Genomic DNA, 25924 nt, shown 5'->3' with positions numbered 1-25924 from the left:
GAAGCGTGGAGAGATAAGCTAGAGGAGGGTGGGGGTGGGGAGAGAGTAGCATAGAGTAAATGATCATGTTGTGCAACCTCACCAAGTTGATTCCTTTGTTTGAAAAGTATGCCTGGTGCTACTTCTGGCAAGCCTTCCTGTACTCATTTATTGAATTGTCCTTTATTTTGTCTGTTTATCTTGAGTCCCTTAAGGAATATCATTTACCCTTATTTCTGAAACAGCCTGTGAGACTGAGCCTCTTTGTTTTCTTTGTGATCAGTTGTTGTGGGCAGCAAGAAGTATTGTTTGAGAGTATGAATGAGTATTGTGGTCTCTAACACCTACCACCCTTCTGTATGGGTCACTTGCACCCCATCATTTTTAATTTATTTCATAAGAGTCAGTCATCTGGGTTTAATAAGTTAATTACTTGTTCACAGTCAATGTGACTGCCACTCATCTATCCCTCTGTCCATATCTCTTAAAGTTGGTCGGCATTGAGGCAGCATCCTTAGTCTGGTGAAGCCACACTATTTTACTGGTCCCATGTCTCCTTTTCCATTGCCAATGAGTCAGAATGTAATCCATGTTTAAAAACACACTTTACACATTTTCAGTTCTGTAATTTATGATGCAACTTTAACGACTGAGAGGTGCAAACTACCTAAAATACATCCCACATGACCAGGTGTGGCTGAATGCATATTTTTGCATTGTGAGCATCTCTTTCTGTCTCTGTTTATGTCTATGTTTTTTGTACAGTATTTTGATTGATCTTTGAAGCCCTTCTCTTTGAAAGCGTGTGTAGCCAGTACTTATTTGGTCCAAACATCTGTCAAACAACAGTGATGTTCTGCTCAAATGTCTTATGTCTAACCAGACAGTCACAGGGAATGGGCTGCTCCTTTCTGGATAGTTGCTTGTTTCATTATTTCCATGCTTATTTTGGATCAGCTTTGTTCTTTCTGATATGACAGTATTTATGTCTGACTGAATTTCCTAACAGTGCCAACAGTAGGAAAGATTGAATAGCTAAGATATTTCTGACGACATTGGTAGACATTGCATTGAAATCAGCTCAAACGGCATCACTGTAAATAATACTTATTTTGGGGGATAATTTGATATACATTGTCTTTTGAAGTATCTTCTTTAGTTTATAAATTTGTCATTATATTTCTTGGCAGAATGAAAGGAAACATTGGGTGGAATCACTAATAATGACTGCTGTGAACATAGCTGACTTGAGTGTCACAAAGAGGATAACAGGACTAGTTGCTGCTGTTAATAGGCATTCTATATAAATGTTCAATTGTACACATGGATGTTTCTACTGTCACTAGTTACTGGTTTAAAAAAAATAGTTGGAAGACTCTCTTGGTGCTGAGGTGGTGTACCTATCTATCCCTAGACTGAGAGACCTGAGTTCAAGACTCACTTGCTCCAGAGGCACACAATAACATCTCGGAACAGGTTCCTTAGAAAATAGGTTAAACAAAAAAGAATTGACAAGACTATTTGGTATTGTTAACAGGCAATGTAATGTAAACACTCAATTAGCTTCATGGGCAGTCATGTCCTTAACCACCCCCACCCCCAACCTGGACTGAGAGACATGAGTTCAAATCACACTTGGTGCTGAGGTCTAAATAGTATCTCTGAACAGATTGCTTAGTAAAATAGGTTAACTTAAAAAAAAGACTAGTTGGTGCTGTTAATAGGTATTATATGTAAATATGCAGTTGGACACACAGGTGTTTTTACAGGTTGTGGTTACTTGTTTAAAAAAAAGACTAGTTGGAGGGCCTTCTTATGATGCAGTGGTAGTGTCCCTACTGGTAGATCAAAATTCTGGGGTTCAATTCCCACCTGCTCCAAAGGTGTGTCATCACATCTTTGAACAGGTTAATTTGAAAAATCGTTTATATTTTCAAAATAAGAAGAGTTGATGCTGCTAACCAATGTTGTTTTAAATATTCAATTATATACACAGGTGTTTCTCCTGGTGGTGGTTACTACTTTTAAAAAACAACCCTAATCAGGGGGCCTGTTGTGGTGCAGTGGTAGGGTCACTACCCCTGGACCCAGAAGTATGGGTTCAAGTGTAATAACATGTCTGAATGATATCCATACAACTCCATACAACCCTGACACTGCAAGACCTGTCAGAGTGTGGACATAGATACCACCATTACACATGGGGACACTCCCATCATGTACGTGGCAGGTATTCATGCAACTCAACCAACGTTGTTTATCTCATACGCTGCAGGCAAGAATGCCCTGAGGCATGGTACATTAGTGAAACTGAGCAAAGGCTACGGCAACGGATGAGTGGGCACCGCACAACAATCAACAGACAGGAGGGTTCCCTCCCAGTTGGGGAACACTTCAGCTGTCCAGGACATTCAACCTCCGACCTTCGGGTGACCATCCTCCAAGGCAGACTTCGGGACAGGCAGCAACGAAAAGTGGCCGAACAGAGGCTGATAGCTAAGTTCGGTACCCATAGGGAGAGCCTCAACCGAGACCTTGGGTTCATGTCACACTACAGGTGACCACGTTGCAATATATACACACACAGACACTGCTACGCCCGCGCGCACACATACAAACACACATAGACACACCTATACACAGACATGCACACAGACACTCGCATGCACTCCTTCAGGCACACACACTCCCACACTCACATATATATTCTCTCAGACTTAGACCACTTTACACTCATATACACACATATACACTTTTTCTCACAAAGACTCTCAACCCCCACCCCAGATATATACACACACACACACACACACACACACACACACACACACACACACTCACTCCTACACTGACACATGCACCCTCTCACAGACTTAGAGACTTTACACTCATGCACACATTCACACTCTCTCTCACAGATACTCACAACCCCCCACCCCAGACGCAAACACACACACTCCTACAGACACACACACTCCCACACGCACTCCCTCACAGACTTAGACACTTTACACTCACACACACATGTACACACTCTCTCACAGTCACATCCCCCACCCTAGACACACACACACACTCCTACAGATACATACACTCCCACACTCACACACGCATCCTCTCACAGACTTAGACACTTTACACCCACACACACATTTACACTCTCTCTCACAGACACTCACAACTCCCCCACCCCAGACACACACACCTACAGACACACACACTCTCATATGCATCCTCTCATAGACTTAGACCACTTTACACTCACACGTACATCTCCCTCTCAGACACTCAGAAACCCCAACCCCAGATACACACACACACATAAACCCACATGCACACATACACATATACGTTTGTACTTGCAGAGTTACATTGTACGTTGCTCAAAAACTGCACGAATCCATGTAAGACTCTGTTAACTCACATTTTAGATAAGAATCAGTCTAAACATTATGGCACAGACAGGGAACACAGGGGGCTAATACCTTCAACATCTTAATATCTTATCTGAGCTGACACCAATTGTTACATTTAACCTGAGAATGTAACTTTTAATAAAAGTTTTGTGATTTACATATGAAAGAAGTGAAACTATCATGGTCATTCTAACAGATGAGAGACTTAACAAACAGTCAAGGTATTTTTCAATGTATAATTTCAGTTCCATCACACTGTAAACTTTTGCTATAAACTCTGTGTCTTACAATTGTGTACTCCACAACCACCTGATGAAGGAGTGGCGCTTCGAAAACTAGTGCTTCCAATTAAAGCTGTTGGACTATAACCTGGTGTTGTGTGATTTTAAACATGTCTGAACAGGTTGATTGAGCAAAACAGGTAAAATTTTTAAAAGGTTAGTTGATGACATTAATGGGCATTGTTTGGAAATATTCAGTTGTATACACAAGTGTTTATACAGGTGTGGTTAATACTTTATAAAGGAAAGGTTATTTGGGTGTCACCCTTGTGACACTGCGATAGTGTTCTTACCCCTAGACCAGCAAGGGTCAAGTTCAAATACCATCTGCTCTAAAGGTGTGTAATCACATCTCTGAGCAGGTTAATTAGAAAATAGGTTAATTTTTAAAAAATAACAAGACTATTTAATGCAGTTAACAGACATTGTATGTAAACATTCGGTTGGATACACAAGTGTTTTTACTGGTCATGGTTGCTAATTTAAGAAAAACAAGATGAGACGGATGTCCCTCTTGTGGTGCAGCGGGAGTCTTCCGACTTCTCCACAAGCAGACATAGATTCAAGTCCCACCAGCTCCAGCAGTGTGTAATAACATCTCTGAACAGATCAAAGCAGAGAACAAGGTAGGACTGATAAATTAAACTGCATTTATTTCAATGCAAGTGACCTAACAGGGAAGGCAGATGATGTAAATGCTATAGGAAGGATAGAAAGGTTGGGGGGGGTGGGGTGTGAAGAGAGGAAGGGGAGTGGCATTTCTGATAAGGGATAGCATTGTGGCTGTATTTAGGGAGGATATTCCTGGGATTTGTACAGGGAAGTTATTTGGGTGGAACTTGAGAATTAAGGAAGGGATGACCACCTTATTGGTTTGTATTATAGACCCTCTAATAGTCAGTGGGAAATTGAGAAATAAATTTGTTAGGAGATCTCAGTTATCTGTAAGAATAATAGGGTGGTTATGGTAGGGGATTTTAACTTACCAAACATAGACGAGGACTGCCATAGTGTTAAAGGTTTAGATAGAGAGGAATTTGTCAAGTGTGTACAAGAAAATGTTCTGATTCAGTATGTGGATGTATTTACCAGAGAAGGTGTAAAACTTGACCTACTCTTGGGAAACAAAGCAGGGCAGGTGTCAGTAGGGGAGCACTTTGGGGCCAGCGATTATAATTCTATTAGTTTTAAAATAATGATGGAAAAGGATAGACTGGATCTAAAAGTTGAAGTTCTAAATTGGAGGAAGGTCAATTTTAACAATGTTAGGCAAAAACTTTCAAAAGTTGATTGGGGCAGATATGGGAAAGACTTCAAAATGGGAAGACTTCAAAAATGAGATAACAAGAGTCCAGAGACAGTATAGGAGATCAGGGTGAAAGGTAAGGCTGATTTGTGTAGGGAAAGCTGAATGACTAGAGAAATTGAAGTTTTGGTTAAGAAAAAGAAGGAAGCATATATTAAGTATAGACAGCAGAGATTAAGCAAATCCTTAGAAGAGTATAAAGGCATTAGGAGTATATTTAAGAGGGAAATCAGAAGGGCAAAAAGGGGACTTGAGATAGCTTTGGCAAATAGGGTTCAGGAGAATCCAAAGGAATTTTATAGATACATGAAGGACAAAAGGATAACTAAGGAGAGAACAGGACCCCTCTAAGATCAGCAAGGCAGTCTATGCATGGAACCGCATGAGATGAGGAAGATACTAAATGAATATTTTGCATCAGTGTTTACTATGGAGAAACATGTGGAAGATAATGTGGTGAAATAGTTGGTGACATTAAAATTGTCCATATTACAGAGGAGAAGGTGCTGAATAAATCTCCAGAACATGATCAGGTGTACCTAGAACTCTGTGGGAAGCTAGGGAAATGTTTGCTGAGCCCTTTGCTGTGATATTTGGATCACTGATAGTCACAGGTGAGGCACCAGAAACTTGAAGTTGGCCAATGCGGTGCCACTATTTAAGAAAGGTGGTAAGGAAAAGCCAGGGAACTATAGACCAGTGAGCCTGACATCAGTGGTGGGCAAGTTGTTGGAGGATCCTGAGAGACAGGATTTACATGTATTTGGAAAGGCAAGGATTGGTTAGGGATAGTCAACATGGCTTTGAGCGTGTGAAATCATGTCTCACTAACTTGATTGATTTTTTTTGAAGAAGTAATGAAGAGAATTGATGAAAGCAGAACAGTGGATCTGAGCTATATGGCTTCAGTAAGGCGTTCAACACGGTTCCTCATGGTAGACTGGTTAGCAAGATTAGGAGAAAGTGAGGACTGCAGATGCTGGAGATCAAAGTCGAGAGTGTGGTGCTGGAAAAGCACAGCAGGGCAGGCAGCATCCGAGGAGCAGGAGAATTCATGTTTCGGAATATAGGGACAACTAGCCATTTGGATGCAGAACTGGCTTGAAGGTAGAAGACAAAAAGTGTTGGTGGAGGGTTGCCTTTCAGACTGGAGGCCTGTGACCAGTGGAGTGCCACAAGGATCAATGTTGGGTCCCTTGCTCTTCTTCATTTACCTAAATGATTTGGATATGAACATAGGAGGTATAGTTAGTAAGTTTGGAAATGACACCAAAATTGGAAGTGTAGTGGACCTCAGATTACAACGGGATCTTGATCAGATGCGCCAATGGGCTGAGGATTGGCAGATGGAGTTTACTTTAGATAAATGTGAGGTGCTGCATTTTGGAAAGGTAAATCAGACTAGGACTTATACACTTCATGGTAGGGTCCTGGGGAGTGTTGTGGAACAGAAAGACCTTGGAGTGCAGGTTCATAGCTCCCTGAAAGTAGATGGGATGGTGAAGTAGGTGTTTGGTATGCTTTCCTTTATTGGTCAGAGCATTGAGTATAGGAGTTGGGAGATCATGTTGCGTTTCTACAGGACATTGGTTAGGCTACTTTTGGAATATTACATGCAGTTCTGTTCTCCTTCCTATCAGGAGGATGTTGTGAAACTTGAAAGGGTTCAGAAAAGATTGACAATGATGTTGCTAGGGTTGGATGGGTTGAACTATAGGGTGAGGCTGAATATGTTCGGCCTGTTTTCCCTAGAGCATTGGAGGCAGCGGGGTGACCTTATAGATGTTTATAAAATCATGAGAGCCATCGTGAGTGTGAATAGACAAGTTGTTTCCCTGGTGTGTGGGAGCCCAGAACCAGCGGGCATAGGTTTCTTGTGAGAGGGGAAAGATTTAACCGGGACCGAAGGGTCAACGTTTTCATGCAGAGACTGGTGTGTGTAAGGAATGAGTTGCCAGATGAAGTGGTGGAAGCTGGTACAATTACAACATTTAAAAGGCATCTGGATGGGTATATGAATAGGAAGGGTTTAAAGGGATATGGGCCAAGCTTTGGAAAATGGGACTAGATTGGATTAGGATATCTAGTTGGCATGGATGAGTTGGACCAAAGGGTCTGTTTCCGTGCTGTACATCTCTATGACTCTGTGACTCTAATTTTTAAGAAAACAAGCTGCTGTGTATTGGTATATGTAGATTCCAATAAGTGCAAGTATGTCATACTATGAACTCAACTGACAATTCTAAATTGCTTATCAGCGTAATTATAAAAGAAAAAAATAAAACAGTTATGGATTGCTCTTTATGGACTCTGCATGTAAATTTATAATTGGGTGCATGGGTGATTTTCAGGTTGTGGTTAATAATTAAAACAAAAAAAAAGTGACAGTGATTTGGTGGTGGGAAGCTAAACACATCGGTTGTGTGTGATAACTTTTCCAAATATAAAAAAGTCAATGTTGGTTGGAGGTTCTTGTGTAGTGGTACTATCCCTATCTTTGAGTCAGGATGTCCAGGTTGAAGTTTCACCTGTTCACAGGTGTGTAATAACATCCCTGCACAAGTTGATTAGAAGATAGCTTAAATAAAAGAGTAGTTGGGAGGGTCTTGTTTTGCATTGGTAGTGTTCCTACCTCTGAGTCAGCAGGCCCTGGTTCAAGTCCCACCTACTCCACAGATGTCTCATAACTTCTCTAAATAGGTTGATCAGAAAATAGGTTTAAAAAAGTAAAAGGGGATAAACAAAATGCAAACAAAAATGGTAATTTTGGTGATGGGAAAGTTGCTCAGTTGTGCATCATAGGTGTAGCAAAAGAACAAAAGAAAAAAAACAAGACTGTTTGGGCTATTGATGGTTCACATTGATCATAATATGCTTTGCTTATAAATATGTAATTGTGCGTGTGGTTAAGAATTTTAAAAAACTGAAAGAGATTAGTTAGGCAGGGGTGGTAGGAAGGATTTGGTTAGTTAGCTCAGTCAGCTGGGTAGTTGCTCTATGATGTAGATCGATGCCACCAGCATGAGTTCAATTCCCATCCCAGCTGAGGCCTCCATGAAGGTCCCACCTTCTCAGCCTCATCCCCCTGGCCTGAGGAATGGTGACTCTCAGATTAAACTCGCCACCAGTCTTCTCTGTCTAATGAGAGCAGTGCTAAGGTGCTCTAAGACCATAGAGACTTTACCTATAAACAGCTCCTAAAAGTGATGTTATCTTTACTAGAGCTATTGTGGTAGTGGTAATGATCCTACATCTGAGCCAGGAGGCCCGGTTCAAGTCCTACCTGCTCCAGAGGTGTCTAAGAACATTCACGAATGGGATAATTTAGGAAAAACTATTGGATTGCCTTTAGTAGGATTTGCATGTGAATTGATTACTTAGAAAACATGGATGATACACCAGTGATAGTTAATAGGTATAGCAAATACCTTGGGTGTCTGGTGTTAGAAAAGAAAAGTGTTCACTTGTGTAAGAGCTCTTCTGGATACAGTTGGATGGCTCCTGTGGTACAGTGATAGTGTCCCTACCTCTTGGCCAGGAGACCTGGGTTCTTGTCCTACCTGTTTCATAGATGTGTCATGACATCCCTGATACAGGTTGAAAAAAGAAACAGGATTTGTTAAAAGCAAAAATACAAGCCGAGCTGGGACCAAGGATATATTGGTTGTGGGCAACTGAGCCCCCCTTTTTGATTATTGGAAGAAGTATTTTGTTGTGCTTTTGGTTGTACTTCAATCCCATATTCCTGATTTTTGGGCATCCAATATGGATAGATGTGGGCAAGTCAGATGACCTTCTCGTGGAACTTCTCCTGGGTCTAACCAGGTTGGCTATTAGCAGGTCCAGGCAGCAGGCTGTGGAGGGGTTCATATATGCTGACTGTCTGCTCCTTTTCCACAATTATTTTTGTATCTGAGTGTCATTGGAGTAGGAGCACACAGTGTCCACAAATATTCTCAATGCCTATAGACAGAGGTAGGCACAACAATGTGTACAGTGTTTTATTTTCCCCTCTATTTCTATTTTGATTAAGCCCCCTCCGCCTGGCCCTCAACTTTGATGGAGAGAGTGCGGAGAAGGTTTATGAGGATGTTGCCTGGTATGCAAGGTGCTAGCTATGAAGAGAGGTTGAGTAGGTTAGGTTTGTTTTCATTTGAAAAAAGGAGATTGAGGAGGGACCTGATTGAGGTTTACAAAATCATGAAGGGTATAGACAGGGTGGATAGAGACAAGCTTTTTCCCAGAGTGAAGGATTCAATAACGAGAGGTCACGCTTTCAAGGTGAGAATGGAAAGTTTAAGGGGGATACACGCAGCAAGTACTTCACACACAGGATAGTTGGCATTTGGAACGCGTTGCCAGCAGAGGTGGTAGAGGTAGGCTCAGTAGCTTCATTTAAGATGCATAAGTAGGTGGGGAGCAGAGGGATACAAATGCTTAGGAATTGACTGACAGGTTTAGACAGTACGTTTGGATCGGCTCAGAGTTGAAGGGCCAAAGGGCCTGTTCCTGGGCTGTAAATTTTCTTTGTTCTTTGTGCTTTAATGGGCTTTGCATACAAATTTATCATTTGGATAACATGGGTGATTACTTGGTAGTTAATCAAAGAAAAATATCATAGATGATGGGAATAAAAACATTCAGTTGTCTGCAAGAGCACTTCTGGATATAGAAAAAAAATGCAAAAAAAAAAATTGGTTTTCACCCCTTCCTTTCTCCATTTTGATTTAACCATCCCCTTCTCTCCCTATTTCTCCCTCACCTTTGATGTTATTGCATAGCCCTTAATGGAGTCTATGCGTAAATTGAACACTTGGAAACATAGATGATTTGGTGGTAGTGGTTAACAGATGAAAAGAACCAGAAATGATTTAATAGTGGGATAAGCCATTCGGTATTGTGTGATGGCATTCTGGATATTACCAATGAATCAGGTTGCATTCCATGTTTAAAATATACTTTTCACAGAAAAAGGGTTTCACCTCTTCCAACTCCATTTTGAATTAGCTCCTTCCCCCTCTCCCTACCTCTCCCTTTAATGTCTGCATTGCCCTTAACAGGTTTAGCATGAAAATTATTCAGTTGGAAAACGTGTAATTTATGTGATGGTTAATAGGTAAAACTTACCACAGGTGATTTGGTAGTGGGCAAGAAAACTATTCAGAAACAAAAACAGAAATTGCTGGAATAAATCAGCTGGTCTAGCAGCTGACAATGTTCTGAGGAAGGTTCATTCCACCTAAAACTTGAATACTCTTCATAGATGTTGCCAGAACTGCTGAGTTTTTCCAGCAATTTCTATTTTTGTTTCTGATTTACATCATCCACATTTTGTTTGGTTTTTATTTTGAAGAAAACCATTCAATTGCATGTAAGAGCACTTGTGGATATATAAAATGATAAGATGATCCTTCAGAAGCTTTGCATATAAATTAACTAATTAGAAAATACCGGTGGCTTAATGCTGTGGCTAATAGATGAAAATTACCACAAGTGACTTGGTAATAGGAAAAGCTGGTTAGTTTGTATGATAGTACTTCCAGATGTAAAAGGGAAAAAAGCAAGGCCAGTTGAGCAGCTGTTGGGATAACTGGTGGTGTCCCTACCTCTCAGCCAGGAGGCCCAGGTTCAAGTTACACCTGCTCTGCAGGTGTGTAATGGTATTTTCCTTTTTGAAATCTCTTTTCAATCCACTCTCACAAACCCCAATAAGGCCCATGGGTTTCCCTCACAACCTCTAGCATTCTGAAAAAATGTGCTCACTTTATTCCAATGGAAACACTTCAACCTTTGGTTTTTCACCTCCAATCTCAGCACTTTCATTTCTGTTCAGCGGAATACCCAGCTGTGCTTTTTATATCCTGGCTATTCACTTTCCTTTCTCTGACCCAACCTCTATCCTTCTCAATTTTATGACGAATGCATGTTTGGGGGAGAGCTGGATGTGGTGTGATAGAACATAGGTTTAGCTTAATTGATCAGTTCATAATCATCATCATGACTGTTTTCTGTCCAGAAGTTACAAGTCTTCAGCCTTCAAATGGGTTCTAGTTACAAAAAAAATAAATCATTCAAGTAGAATAGATTCTTAGAGATCCATTTGCATCATTTACTCCGAATGTCCTATCCATTTGTCAAAATCACTTTGCTTTACTCTTTCAAATTCAGTATAAGTTTGCTAAGATTGCTTCCTCAAAGTTTTGAACCTCTGTCTCTATGCTTCAAGAATCAGCTCGTACATAGCCAGAATAAGAGCAAAATCCCCTCTAACAGTGAAGCATAAATTTAATGTGTTGTATCTACCAACCTACTCTGCATAGGCAATATTCAGTTTTCCTTCATTCCGTTCATTTGGTTTGCTATTTTCCCAAATGGTACAAAGAATCCCTCCACATCCTTTTCCTCAATTTTTAAAAGGGTGTGTACAAGCTTAGTCAATTCTTTATTGGACTTTAGGTAAGCATGGATTTTCACTAACAGAACTACCCCTGGAATTTTTCTAAAGATTAATTTCTTTTGTAGGATGTGGGCATCACTGGTTGGCCATTATTTAGAGTCATAAAGTCATAGAAATGTATAGCATGGAAACAGACCCTTTGGTCCAACCTGTCCATGCCGGCCAGATATCTCAACCCAATCTAGTCCCATCTGCCAGCACCTGGCCCATATCCCTCCAAACCCTTCCTATTCATATACCCATCCAAATGCCTCTTAAATGTTGAAATTGTACCAGCCTCCACCACATCCTCTGACAGCTCATTCCATACATGTACCACCCTCTGCATGAAAAAGTTGCCCCTTAGGTCTCTCTTATATCTTTCCCCTCTCAACCTAAATCCTACCCTCTAATTTTGGACTCCCCGACACCAGGGAAAAGACTTTATCTATTTATCCTACCCATGCCCCTCATAATTTTGTAAACCACTATAAGGTCACCCCTCAGCTTTCGATACTGCAGGGAAAACAGCCCCAGCCTGTTCAGCCACTTCCTGTAGCTCAGATCCTCCAAACTTGGCAACATCCTTGTAAATCTTTTCTGAACCCTTTCAAGTTTCACAACATCTTTCCGATAGGAAGGAGACCAGAATTGCATGCAATATTCCAACAGTGGCCTAACCAATGTCCTGTACAGCTGCAACATGACCTCCCAATTGGGAGGTCGTGTTGCAGCTGGACAGGACATTGACCAATACTCTGACCAATAAAGGAAAACATACCAAACACCTTCTTCACTATCCTATCTACCTGCGACTCCACTTTCAAGGAGCTATGAACCTGCAGTCCAAGGTCTCTTTGTTCAGCAACACTCCCTAGGACCTTTCCATTAAGTGTATAAGTCCTGCTAAGATTTGCTTTCCCAAAATGCAGCACCTCTCATTTCCCTGAATTAAACTCCATCTGCCACGTCTCAGCCCATTGGCCCATCTCGTACAGATCCTGTTGTAGTCTGAGGTAACCCTCTTTGCTGTCCACTACACCTCCAATTTTGCTGTCATCTGCAAACTTAGTAACTGTACCTCTTATGCTCACATCCAAATCATTTATGTAGAGGGTCCAGCACCAATCCTTGTGGCACTCCACTGGTAACAGGCCTCCAGTCTGAAAAACAACCCTCCACCACCACCCTCTGTCGTCTACCTCTGAGCCAGTTCTGTATCCAAATGGCTAGTTCTCCCTGTATTCCATGAGATCTAACCTTGCTAATCAGTCTCCCATGGGGAACCTTGTCAAACGCCTTACTGAAATCCATATAGATCACATCTACTGCTCTGCCCTCATCAATCTTCTTTGTTATTTCTTCAAAAAACTCAATCAAGTTTGTGAGACATGATTTCCCACGCACAAAGCCATGTTGACTATCCCTAATCAGTCCTTGCTTTTCCAAATACATGTACATCCTGTCCCTCAGGATTCCCTCCAACAACTTGCCCACCACTGAGGTCAGGCTCACCAATCTATAGTTCCCTGACTTGTCTTTACCACCCTTCTTAAACAGTGGCACCACATTTGTCAACCTCCAGTCTTGCGGCACCTCAGTTGTGACTATCGATGATACAAATATCTCAGCAAGAGGCCCAGCAATTACTTCTCTAGCTTCCCAGAGTTCTCGGGTACACTTGATCAGGTCCTGGGGATTTATCCACCTTTAACCATTTCAATACACCCAGCTCTTCCTCCTCTGTATTGTGGACATTTGGCAAGATGTCACCATCTATTTCCCGACAATCTATATCTTCCATATCCTTTTCCACGGTAAATACTGATGCAAAATATTTAGTATCTCCCCCATTTTCTGTAGCTCCACACAAAGGCCACCTTGCTGATCTTTGAGGGGCCCTATTCTCTCCCTAGTTACCCTTTTGTCCTTAATATATTTATAAAACCCTTTGGAGTCTCCTTAATTCTATTTGCCAAAGCTATCTCATGTCCCCATTTTGCCCTCCTGATTTGCCTATTAAGTATACTCCTACTTTCTTTATACTCTTCTAAGGATTCACTCGATCTATCCTGTCTATACCTGACATATGCTTCCTTTTTCTTAACCAAACCCTCAATTTCTTTAGTCATCCAGCATTCCCTATACCTACCAGCCTTCCCTTTCACCCTGACATGAATATACTTTCTCTGGATTCTTATCTCATTTCTGAAGGCTTCCCATTTTCCAACCGTCCTTTTACCTGCGAACATCTGCCTCCAATCAGCTTTCGAAAGTTCTTGCCTAATACCGTCAAAATTGGCCTTTTTCCAATTTAGAACTTCAACTTTTAGATCTGGTCTATCCTTTTCCATCACGATTTTAAAATGAATAGAATTATGGTCGCTGGCCCCAAAATGCTCCCCCACTGACGCCTCAGTCACCTACCCTGCCTTATTTCCCAAGAGTAGGTCAAGTTTTGTACCTTCTCTAGTAGGTACATCCACATACTGAATCAGAAAATTGTCTTATACACACTTAAGAAATTCCTCTCCATCTAAACCTTTCACACTATGGTAGTCCCAGTCGATGTTTGGAAAGTTAAAATCCCCTACCATAACTACCCTATTATTCCTACAGATAGCTGAGATCTCCTTACAAGTTTGTTTTTCAATTTCCCTCTGACTATTGGGGGGTCTATAATACAATCCCAATAAGGTGATCATCCTTTTTTTATTTCTCAGTTCCACCCAAATAACTTCCCTGGATGCATTTCCGGGCATATCTTCCCTCAGCACAGCTGTAATGCTATCCCTGATCAAAAATGCCACTCCCCCTCCTCTTTTGCCTCCTCTTCTATCCTTCCTGTAGCATTTGTATCCTGGAACATTAAGTTGCCAGTCCTGCCCATCCCTGAGCCATGTTTCCGTAATTGCTATTATATCCCAGTCCCATGTTCCTAACCATGCCCTGAGTTCATCTACCTTCCCTGTTAGGCCCTTTGCATTGAAATAAATGCAGTTTAATTTATTAGTCCTACCTTGTCCCTGCCTGCCCTGACTGTTTGATTCACTTCTGTTCTCAGCTGTACCCGTCTCAGATCGATCTCTTTCCTCACTATCTCCCTGGGTCCCACTCACCCACCTTACTAGTTTAAATCCTCCCAAGCAGTTCTAGCAAATTTCCCTGCAATATATTAGTCCCCTTCCAATTTAGGTGCAATCCGTCGTTCTTATACAGGTCACTTCTACCCCAAAAGAGATTTCAATGATCCAAAAATGTGAATCCTACTCCCATACACCAGCTCCTCAGCCATGCATTCATCTGCTCTATCCTTCTATTCCTGCCCTCACTAGCTCGTAGCACTGGGAGTAATCCAGATATTACTACCCTTGAGGACCTCCTTTTTAAATTCCTGCCTAACTCTCTGTAATCTCCATTCAGAATCTCAACCTTTTCCCTTCCTATTTCGTTGGTTCCAGTCTGGACAATGACCTCTTGCTGGCCCCTCTCCCATGTGAAAACATTCTGCACCCTCTCTGAGACATCCTTGATCCTGGCACCAGGGAAACAACACACCATTCTGCTTTTTCTCTGCTGGCCACACTAACGTTTGTCTCTACCTCTGACTACAGAATCCCCTAACACAACTGATTTCTTGGAAGCCGACATATTCCTTGTTGCATTAGAGCTAGTCTCAATACCAGGAACTTGGCTGTTCATGCTATGTTCCCCTGAGAATCCATCACCCCCTATATTTTCCAAAACAGCATAACTGTTTGAAATGGGTATATCCACAAAAGACTCCTACCCTAGGTGCCGACCTCTCTCACCCTTCCTCGAGTTAACCAATTTATGTGACTGTATCTGAGTCTTTCCCCCCTTACTATAACTGCCATCCATCACATACTGTTGCTGTTGCAAATTCCTCATAGTTTCTAACTGTCTGTCCAACCGATCCACTCAATCTGATAAGATTCGCATCCAACAGCATTTATGGTAGATATAATCTGCAGTAACCCTTAAACTCTCTTTCAACTCCCACATCTGATAAGAAGTACATATCACTGCAAAGGCCATTTTGCTCCTTCACAATCTACAGACCCAAAAAATAACACCGTCTTATTCCTCGACAAACACTGCCCCAGGTTAAATTAATAGCTATAGCTTATATTTTAAGTTTAGTCAAGAGACTTATCTCCAAAAACAGAAAATCAAGAAAGAATCCACTATACTCACTACTGCAGCCTTTCTCTTGGACAGACTTAAACAACAATTAACTTATCTGATTCTGTGCTGTGAAGTTTGCCCAACAGTTCCTCCAAAATTAGTTGTGAATTTCACTGTTAATTTTCCCAGATGCACTCCGATGTCCAGCGGTACACGAATTCAAACAGCAAAGGCAGTAACTGTGCAGGTTCTCTCTCGCTTCTGCACTGTCCATTTATTGCCGAACCATTTGCTTTATCCTGGATAGTGTCACATTTTTTGAGTGTTGTTGGATATCACATTCCTGACTTGTGTCTTTTAGATGATGGACAAGCTTTGGGGAATCAGGGGGTGAATTATCATGGGCCATAGCCGTTGCATTATCCAGTCATGTGGATATCATGTGGAGTGAATCAAGTTTACAGAAGACTAGTTTCTGTGATGCTGGGGACCACTGGTGGAGGCCAAGATGGATCAAACACTTGGCACTTCTGGCTGAAGATTGCTGCAAATGCTTCAACTTTATCTCTTGCACTGATGTGTTAGGCTCTTCCATCATTGATGATGGAGATATTTGTGGAGCCTTCTCCTCCTCAGTGAATTGTTTAATTATCCACTACCAATTCCGACTGGCTGTAGCAGGACTGCAGGGCTTAGGTCTAATCCATTTGTTGTGAGATTGCTTAGCTCTGTCTTTCACTTCCTGCTTATGCTGTTTATCACTCAAGTAGTCCTGTTTTGTAGCTTCACCAGGTTGACACCTCATTTTTAGGTAAGCCTGATGCTGCTCCTGGCATTTCCTCCTGCACCCTCCATTGCGATGGACACCTAAATCCCCCAATCAGAATACATTTTGAGGCCTTGCCACCTCAGTACTTCCTCCAAGTGTTGTTCAACATGGAGGAATACTGATTAATCAGCAGGGGAGTACAGTACGTGGTAACCAGCAGGAGGTTTCCTTGCCCATGTTTAACCTGAATCCATGAGGCTTCATGGGTCCAGGATTAACTTTGAGGTCTGAGTTGAAAATGTGTTGCTGGTTAAAGCACAGCAGGTTAGGCAGTATCCAAGGAACAGGAAATTCGACGTTTCGGGCCAGAGTCCTTCATCAGGAATCGTTCCTTCGTCATTCCTGATGAAGGGCTCTGGCCCGAAACGTCGAATTTCCTGTTCCTTGGATGCTGCCTAACCTGCTGTGCTTTAACCAGCAACACATTTTCAGCTCTGATCTCCGGCATCTGCAGACCTCACTTTTTACCCTTAACTTTGAGGTCTCCCAGGGCAACACCCTCCCAACTGTATATCACTAAACCACCACCTCTGCTGGGTCTGTCTTGCTGGTGGGAATGGACCTTTCCAGGGATAGTGATGGTATCTGAAACATTGTCTAAAAAGTATGATTCCATGAGTACGACTATATCAGGCTGTTGTTTGACTAGTCTGTGAGACAAGTCTCCCAATTTTGGCATTCGTCCCCAGATATTAGTAAGGAGAACTTTTCAGGATTGACAGGGCTGTTTCTCCAATGTCTTTTCTGGTGTGCATGTCAGTGCCAGCTGGTTCCTTTAGTTTCATTTCTTAGTTGAGACTTCATAGGGTTTGATACAACTGAATGGCTTGCTAGGCTATTTCAGACAGCAGTTGAGAGTCAAACACACTGCTTTGGTGTTCTGCAGTCGCAATTAAGCCAGACCAGGTGAGGATTGCAGATTTTCTTCCCTGAAGGACATAACTGAGCTAGATGTTTTCCTGACAATCGGCAATAATTTCATCGCCATCAGCAGATTCTTAACCCCAGATTTTGGTTTTACGGAATTCAACCGTGATGGGATTTGAACCCAGGCAGAATGTTACCACTAGGAGAGAGTGAGGACTGCAGATGCTGGAGATCATAGTCAAGAGTGGGGTGCTGGAAAAGCACGGCAGGTCAGGCAGCATTCGAGGAGCAGAAAATTCAATGTTTCAGGCAAGAGGCTTGTGAGCCGAGGAATGAGGCCTCTGAGCCAAGTGGTTGGAGACAAAAATGAGAGGGGGATGGGGCTGGGGGCAAGTAGCTGAGAGTACGATGGAGGTGCGGGTAAAGGTGATAGGTCAGAGTGGAGGGTGGAGCAGACCACTAGATCATTGCCTTGCCCCAACATCTTTTTTAAATGGTATAATAATAAATCAGTATTCTATAATTTTCACCTCTCTCCCTAACCCTTTCTCTTTCCTGAATCTAGCAATACCCAAGTGGTATTATTGCAGGACTGCTAATCTCGAGATCCAGGTAATGTTCTAGCAACCTATGTTCAAATACTGCCACAGCAGATGGTAGAATTTGAGTTCGATGTCAAAAAAATCTGGAATTAGAGTCGTAGACATATACAGCATGGAAACAGACCCTTCGGTCCAACTCATCCATGCTGACCAGATACCCTAAATTAATATAGTCTCATTTGCCAGCACTTGGCCCATATTCCTCTAAATCCTTCCTATTCATATAACCATCCAGATGCCTTTAAAATGTTGTACCAGCCTCTGCCACTTCCTCTGGCTATTCATTCCAAAAACACACCACTCTCTGTGTGATAAAGTTGCCCCTTCGGTCCGTTTTAAATCTTTCCCCTCTCACCTTAAACCTATGTCCTCTCGTCTTAGATTCTCCCATCCCGGGGAAAAGACCTTCCCTATTTATCCTATCCATGCCCCTCCTGATTTTATAAACCTCTATAAGACTATCCCACAGTGTCCGACGATGCAGGGAAAATAGCCCCAGCCTATTCAGTCTCTCCCTGTAGCTCAAACCTTCAACCTTGGCAAAATCCTCATAAATCTTTTCTGAACCCTTTCAAGTTTCACACCATCCCTCCTATAGCAGGGAGACCAGAATTGCAGTATTCCAAAAGTGGCCTAACCAATATCCTGTACAGCTGCAAATGACCTCCCAAATCCTATACTCAGTGCGCTAACCAATAAAGGCAAGCATACTAAGTGTTGCCTTCACTATCCTATCTACCTGCGACTCAATTTTCAGGGAACTGTGAACCTGCACATCAAGGTCTCTTTGTTCAGCAACACTTACCATTAAGTGTTTAAGTCCTACCCTAGTTTGCCTTTCCAAAATGCAGCACAACACATTTATCTAAATTACAATCCATCTGCCCATTGGCCCATTGATCAAGATCCTTTTGTAGTTTGAGGTAACCTTCTTCACTGTCTACTACACCTCCACTTTTGGTGTCATCTGAAAACTAACTGACCATACCTGCTATGTTCACATCCAAATCATTTATATAAATGATGAAAAGCAGTGGACCCAGCACCGATCCTTGTCTGAAAAGCAACTCTCCATCACCACCTTCTGCCTTCGAGTCAGTTGTCTAAGTCTAATGATGACCACAAATCCATTGTTAATTGTGAGGAAAAACCCATCTGCTTCACTTATGTCCTTTAGGGAAGGAAACTGCCATGCTTACCTGGTCTGGCACACCTCTGACTCCAGATCCTCAACAATGTGTTTGACTCTCAACTGCCCCCTGAACAATTAGGGATAGCCTGTTGGCCCAGACAGCAATGCCTGCATCCCATGAATAAATTTTTCAAAAGTTTCTCATACCTTTTCCTCTCTCAGCTGTTTGCTCACTCTCTCTTTTTTTTTCTTCAAGTTCAAGCCTTTTAAGGTCTTTATCGTATTCAGACTATTTTTAACTGTATTTAAATCCTTTCTGACTCAAGTGAGTCACCACCCTGCATATCTTGTCTTTCTGCTGGTCACAAATATTTCAAATACCATGCAATTCCATCTCTAATATATTAGTTAACTCTGCCAGGCTAGTTTTTATTAATTTCCATAAACCTATTAGGGTAACTCCCCCATCTATTATGCTGAGCCTTCCAAACATTACCTGAATTTCTGAATTGATAGTGTATTGACACTAGGCCATAACCACCTCATACTAGGCTAGCTCACACAGTTCCTCTTGATTTTTAGCAATGATGGCATTTTATTTGCTGTAAAAGCTGGTTCTTCTACAGTTCAGTAGTTGATCTGGTGGACTTAGGCTATTTTTGTAAAAATTCTTTACTTTAAACTTTTTTGGTTTTACCAAGAGGGGGAGGAAAGATGTGTTCAGTTTGTAAGTGCTGAATGACTCTGCTGCCCCTTGCACTTCGAGCTTTGCAGAAAACTGTACTCAACCAATCAGAGGTCTGTCATCAGACAGAATTTTGGAGCCATTCTCACTGCTTTGAAAAACAACATGACCTTGCAAAGTTAAAAATCTGCAGCATTTGATTTTTCCAAGTAGTGAAACTCTCCTTGTACTTCAGCTATATAGTGACATCCAATTACCTTTTCCACTTTATTATCACAAAAAAAATGTGATCTCTTACAACTCAAAATGACAGTGAAGACTTGTGTGGGAAAGGATCTGGCATAATTAACTTTCATTTCATACCTTATCAACATGCAAATAATCCTCCACGATTATGTGGTATTTTGCTGGATACCCAAGTTGAGGTGTTGCTTGAATAACAGTTTAGAGTACTGAAAGAAAGAGTACTAACCTGTGTTCATTGCAAGTGGAGCTGTGGGTAGCAAGAGTCGCTGCTTTCATAGGAGAGGAAAAGCGAATTTTCAAAACAGATAGCAGTAATAATTTGCATTTGTTTAGTGTACTTGAAATAAAAAAGTAGCTCCAGGTTCTTTGGAAAAGTGTAATAAACAATAGACCAAAATAGGAAAAATAAGAAAGTTGACTAAAAGCTTTGGAAATAGGGCGGCACGGTGGCTCAGTGGTTAGCACTGCTGCCTCACAGCTCCAGGGTCCCAGGTTTAATTCAAGCCTCAGGCAACTGTCTATGTGGAGTTTGCCCATTCTCCCCGTGTCTGCGTGGGTTTCCTCCGGGTGATACTGTTTCCTCCCAAAGTCCAAAGATGTGCAACTCAGGTGAATTGGCCATGCTAAATTGCCCATAGTGTTAGGTGGATTAGTCAGAGGGGAAATGGGTCTGGGTGGGTTAATCTTTGGAGGGTTGGTGTGGACTGGTTAGGTCGAAGGGCCTGTTTCCGCACTGTAGGGAATCTAATCAAATCTTAATATTGGTTTTAAAAGGAGGAAAGAGACCTAAAGAAATGAAAAAGTTTAGAAAGGGAATTTCAGAATTTAGGCAATTGAAAGCATGGCTGTCCTGAATTGCCTCCAGATGACTCAGATTGCACTCAGCTGGTAGCAATCTCAGCACAGGCTGGCAAGGTCTGGTGTCAAGGCCTCCACTGCTGATCCTGGAGGATGTCCCTCTTCTGTGTCACCCCAGCTGTCAGGATGTCAAAGTTACTCTCCACAGAGTGAGGCACCAATTTTCCCTTCTCTAGAGTTGATGGCACTGTGGCTCAGTTGGTTAGCATTACTGCAGTACAGTGCTAGTGACCCAGGTTCAATTCCACCCTCATGTGTCTGTCTGTGTGGAGTTTGCACATTCTCCTTGTGACTGCATGGGTTTCTTTTGGGTGCTCTGGTTTCCTCCCACAGTCCAAAGATATGCAGTTTAGGTGGATTGGCCATGTTCAATTGCCCATTGTACCCAGGTGTAGGTTAGATGGATTAGTCGTGGGAAATGCAAGTATCCAGGAAATAAGGTTGGCAGGATTGAGGCTGGGTGGGATGTGCTTCAGAGGGTTGGTGCAGTCTTGATGGGCTGAATGATCTGTTTCTGGACTATAGGGATTCTATGATCAGCGTCTAGGTCAAATGTCAGTCATCATACAGGGCAGATCCAGGAGGCACTACCAGGACTGATGGAGTGTTCTGGGATATCCAAGCAGTGCTGAGTTCTCCCTGGTTATGGCAAGTAATAATGGGCTGGTATCGTCACTATAGGAGCAAGGTAGGTAGCTAATTAGTTTGGGACAACTAAGAAATCTGACTGAACCTTGTAGAGAGAAACAATCCGTGAAATTCTGTGATTCTTTGCCAAAATATAAGATTCAGCCCACAGTTTTGATTCAAATATGAGTTATATTTTATTTTGGTTCAAATATATGAGTTATAGTCATTGAACTCTGTTTCTCTCTCCGCTGAATATTTCCAGTACTTTCTATTTTATTTCAGATTTCCAGCATTGACAGTTTATTTTGCTTTTCATTAAATTGTGAAAGGATTTAAACATGAACTTTGATTTGGAACGAGGACATAAACAGCAGAGATTGGGCTACATTAAAGTGGAGAGTACCAGGCTGATCAGGAAAACCCTTGAAATAGTCATGTCAATGGGTGACAAAGAAATAAATACATTTGTGATGCTGAATACATTTCTTCAGATCAAACATGTGGCCAAGGGTACCTGTACAGTTCCCAACTATGTCTATCTCTTTATGGGGTACATGGATCATTCCTTGTTCCAGTCCTCCTCGGGCCCCCAACCACAACTCTTTTCCCAGTATATCAATGACATCATCAGCTTCCCCCTTTCGTCCAGAATTGGAAAAATTTATCTATTTTGCTTTCAATTTCCATCCTGCTCTCACCTTCACCTGGTCCACCTCTAACTACTCCCTCTCCTTCCTTAACATCTCTGTTTTAATTTCTGGGGAAAGACTGACCACTAATTGCAGCGACTCCTGCAGTCACCTTGATTATACATCCTCACACCCTGCTTCCTATAAAGGCCCTATTCCATTCCCTCAGTTCTCTGTCTCTGTCGCATCTGATCTGATGATGGCAACTTTGACAAGGGGGCTTCCAAAATGTCCACCTTCTTCCTCAACCAAGGATTCCCCAGCGCCATGGTTGATAGGGCCCTCAGCTGGACTCATCCATCTCCCACACTTCAGGCCTTACCCTCTATCCTCCCTCTCACAACAACGATAGAGTCCCCCCTATCCTGCCATCCCACCAATGCCCACATCCAAAGGATCATTAGTTGGCATTTCCTCCACCTGCAGCGAGATATTCCTCTCCTCTCCCCTCTCCTGCCCGGGTCAGTCTTCCACAGGAGCCATTCCCTCCCAGACATCCTTGTCTAGCTTCCTTCATTCCCAACACATCCCCACACCCTATGGTACCTTCCCCTGCAATCGCAGAAGGTGTAACACCTGCCAACTACTTCCTCTCTCCTCTTAATCCAAGGCCACAAACACACCTTCCAGGTGAAGCAGCATTTCCCTGCACTTCACTCAATCTAGTCGACTTTACTCATTGCTCATAATGTGGTCTCCTCTATATTGGAGAAATAAAATGCAGACTGGGTGAACTCTTTGTAGAATACCTATGTTTTGACTGCAAAAATGACCCTGAACTTCCAGTTGCCTGCCACTTCAACACCTCACTGTGTTCTCTGGTCAACATCTCTGCCTAAGGCTTGCTACAATGCTCCAACAAAGCTCAGCTCAAGCTAGAAGAATAGCACCTAATTTTCTGCTTGAGGGCACTGCAGCCTTCAGGACTCAATATTAAGTTAAATATTTTTTGGGCCTGAGTACCTCCTCCCATGTCCTTACCTCAAGCCTTACACGCCAGGCTTTGTCATCACATCGGCTACTACCACACAGAACACATTGTCAGCTACAAATAGTTCCCACTAACAGTTATTCATTCTTCCAAACTGGCCTTTACCCATTCCTTTGTCGTCCAACAGTTTTTTTTTATTTTTCTCTCTCCTTGGGCTTTATCTCCACCTATTATTTACTTCTTTCCCCTCCAACTTCTGCATAAAAACCAATATTTTCCCAGCTACCATCAGTTCTGAAGAAGGGTGACTGGACCTGAAACACTAACTTCACTTTCTGTCCACAGATGCTGCCAGAGCGGCTGCGTTTTTCCAGCAAGTTTTATTTATTTCAGTCTTTTTAATACATCTTTCAAAAATCACTGGAGTCAAGGAAAGTCCTGGATGATTGGAAGATCGCTGTTGTAACCCTATTGTTCAAGAAAGGATCAAAACAAAGATGGAAAATTATAGGCCAATTAGCTTAACCTCGGTTGTTGGTAAAATTCTGGAATCCATCATTAAGGATGAGGTTTCTAAATTCTTGGAAGAGCAGAGTCTGATTAGAACAAGTCAACATGGATTTAGTAAGGGGAGGTCGTGTCTGACAAACCTGTTGGAATTCTTTGAAGAGGTGACAAGTAGGTTAGACCAGGGAAACCCAATGGATGTGGTCTATCTAGACTTCCAAAAGGCCTTTGAAAAGGTGCCACACGGGAGGCTGCTGAGCAAGGTGAGGGCCCATGGTGTTTGAGGTGAGCTTCTGGTATGGATTGAGGATTGGCTGTCTGACAGAAGGCAGAGAGTTGGGATAAAAGGTTCTTTTTCAGAGTAGTGGCCGGTGACAAGCGGTGTCCCATAGGGTTCAGTGTTGGGGCCTCAGCTGTTCACATTATATATTAATGATCTGGATGAAGGGACTGGGGGCATTCTAGTGAAGTTTGCCGATGATACAAAGTTAGGTGGACAGGCAGGTAGTACTGAGGAAGTGGGGAGGCTGCAGAAGGATCTAGACAGTTTGGGAGAGTGGTCAGGAAATGGCTGATGGAATTCAATGTGAGCAAATGCGAGATCTTGCACTTTGGAAAAAAGAATAAAAGCGTAGACTACTTTCTAAATGGTGAGAAAATTCGTAAAGCCAAAGTACAAAGGGATCTGAGAGTGCTCGTCGAGGATTCTCTAAAGGTAAACATGCAGGTTGAGTCCATGATTAAGAAAGCGAATGCAATGTTGTCATTTATCTCAAGAGGGTTGGAATATAAAAGCACCGTTATGCTACTGAGACTTTATAAAGCTCTGGTTAGGCCCCATTTGGAGTACTGTGTCCAGTTTTGGTCCCCACACCTCAGGAAGGACATACTGGCACTGGAGCGTGTCCAGCGGAGATTCCCTGGTCCCTGGAATGGTAGGTCTAACATACAAGGAACGGCTGAGGATCCTGGGATTGTATTCATTGGAGTTTAGAAAATTAAGGGGAGATTTAATAGAAACTTACAAGATAATACATGGCTTGGAAAGGGTGGACGCTAGGAAATTGTTTCCGTTAGGCGAGGAGACTAGGACCCGTGGACACAGCCTTAGAATTTGAGGGGGTCAATTCAGAACAGAAATGCGGAGACATTTCTTCAGCCAGAGAGAGTGGTGGGCCTGTGGAATTCATTGCCGCAGAGTGCAGTGGAGGCCAGGACGCTAAATGTCTTCAAGGCAGAGATTGATAAATTCTTGATGTTACGAGGAATTAAGGGCTACGGGGAGAATGCTGGTAAGTGGAGTTGAAATGCCCATCAGCCATGATTGAATGGCGGAGTGGACTCGATGGGCCGAATGGCCTTACTTCCACTCCTATGTCTTATGGTCTTATCTACATATTGGCCAAGGTGGAATGTAGGAGAGTATTATAATGGAGATGAGATTGGGGCATTGCTTTGCATAGATTGGGTATGGGTTTCAAAGTTCACCTCAGGATTGCATACAATTCAAAAGTTGTAAGCAATATGGATTAGATGTAACCAGTGGCAAAAAAATAGTGAATTTGCAACAGGGCAGTCTTCGGTTTGTTAGGCTGGAGCAAAAAATAGCTCACCTCTGATAGAGAAGCAGTCTGACAACATGCAGGCAGTGATAGGGTCATGAAAAGTGATGTGTTGTTGTTGCAGCTGACTATCATCTGCGTGCATGTTGAACTTATCATTGTCTAAAGATTAAGTTGTCAAGGGCCAATATGTAACATTGGAAATTAAGTGGCTAAAGATCAATCTTTGGGACTCTGAATTAACATTGTAAGAATACGAAGAGAAGTCAGATGCTCTGGCTTAGATCGGACAGATAAAAATGGAACCAATTGGGGGCATACCCACTGGAAAAGAAAAAGGAGGCATTAGAGGATAATGGTGTGTTAATCATGTCAAAGATTGTTGAGAAGTAAATGAGGATAGACATAGCATTCCTGATTACAGTAATAGAGGATATGTTTGCTTTTAGGGTGACCAACTCCTGCAGAAACGTTTAGGAGAGACTTTGGCATGCTGTCAGACCTCTAAGACTCAGGATATGGTGCATTGCCGTAGGCCTGTAGGAATGGAGGTGGGGTGACTGCTGAGCTGCGATACAGGTCAACTCCTCCAAATACAAGACGGTCTCAATAAAATCTATGACAGTTGTTCACCCTATTTATTCCTTTGCTGAAGGACATTTGGTTGTGTCATCTGCGGTAGGACAAGGGTTAGGAGGATGTTCGGAGGATGCAGCAGATTACTGCAAATGACTTAGTTCAGAAATGTTCACAGTGTTTCATGACAAATAATGGATTAAATTTATAAACCTCAATAAAGCATTGACTAAATATTTATAA

This window comes from Hemiscyllium ocellatum, chromosome 11, assembly GCF_020745735.1.
Source record: "Hemiscyllium ocellatum isolate sHemOce1 chromosome 11, sHemOce1.pat.X.cur, whole genome shotgun sequence".
NCBI lineage: Eukaryota > Metazoa > Chordata > Chondrichthyes > Orectolobiformes > Hemiscylliidae > Hemiscyllium > Hemiscyllium ocellatum.
This window is presented reverse-complemented; position numbering follows the sequence as displayed.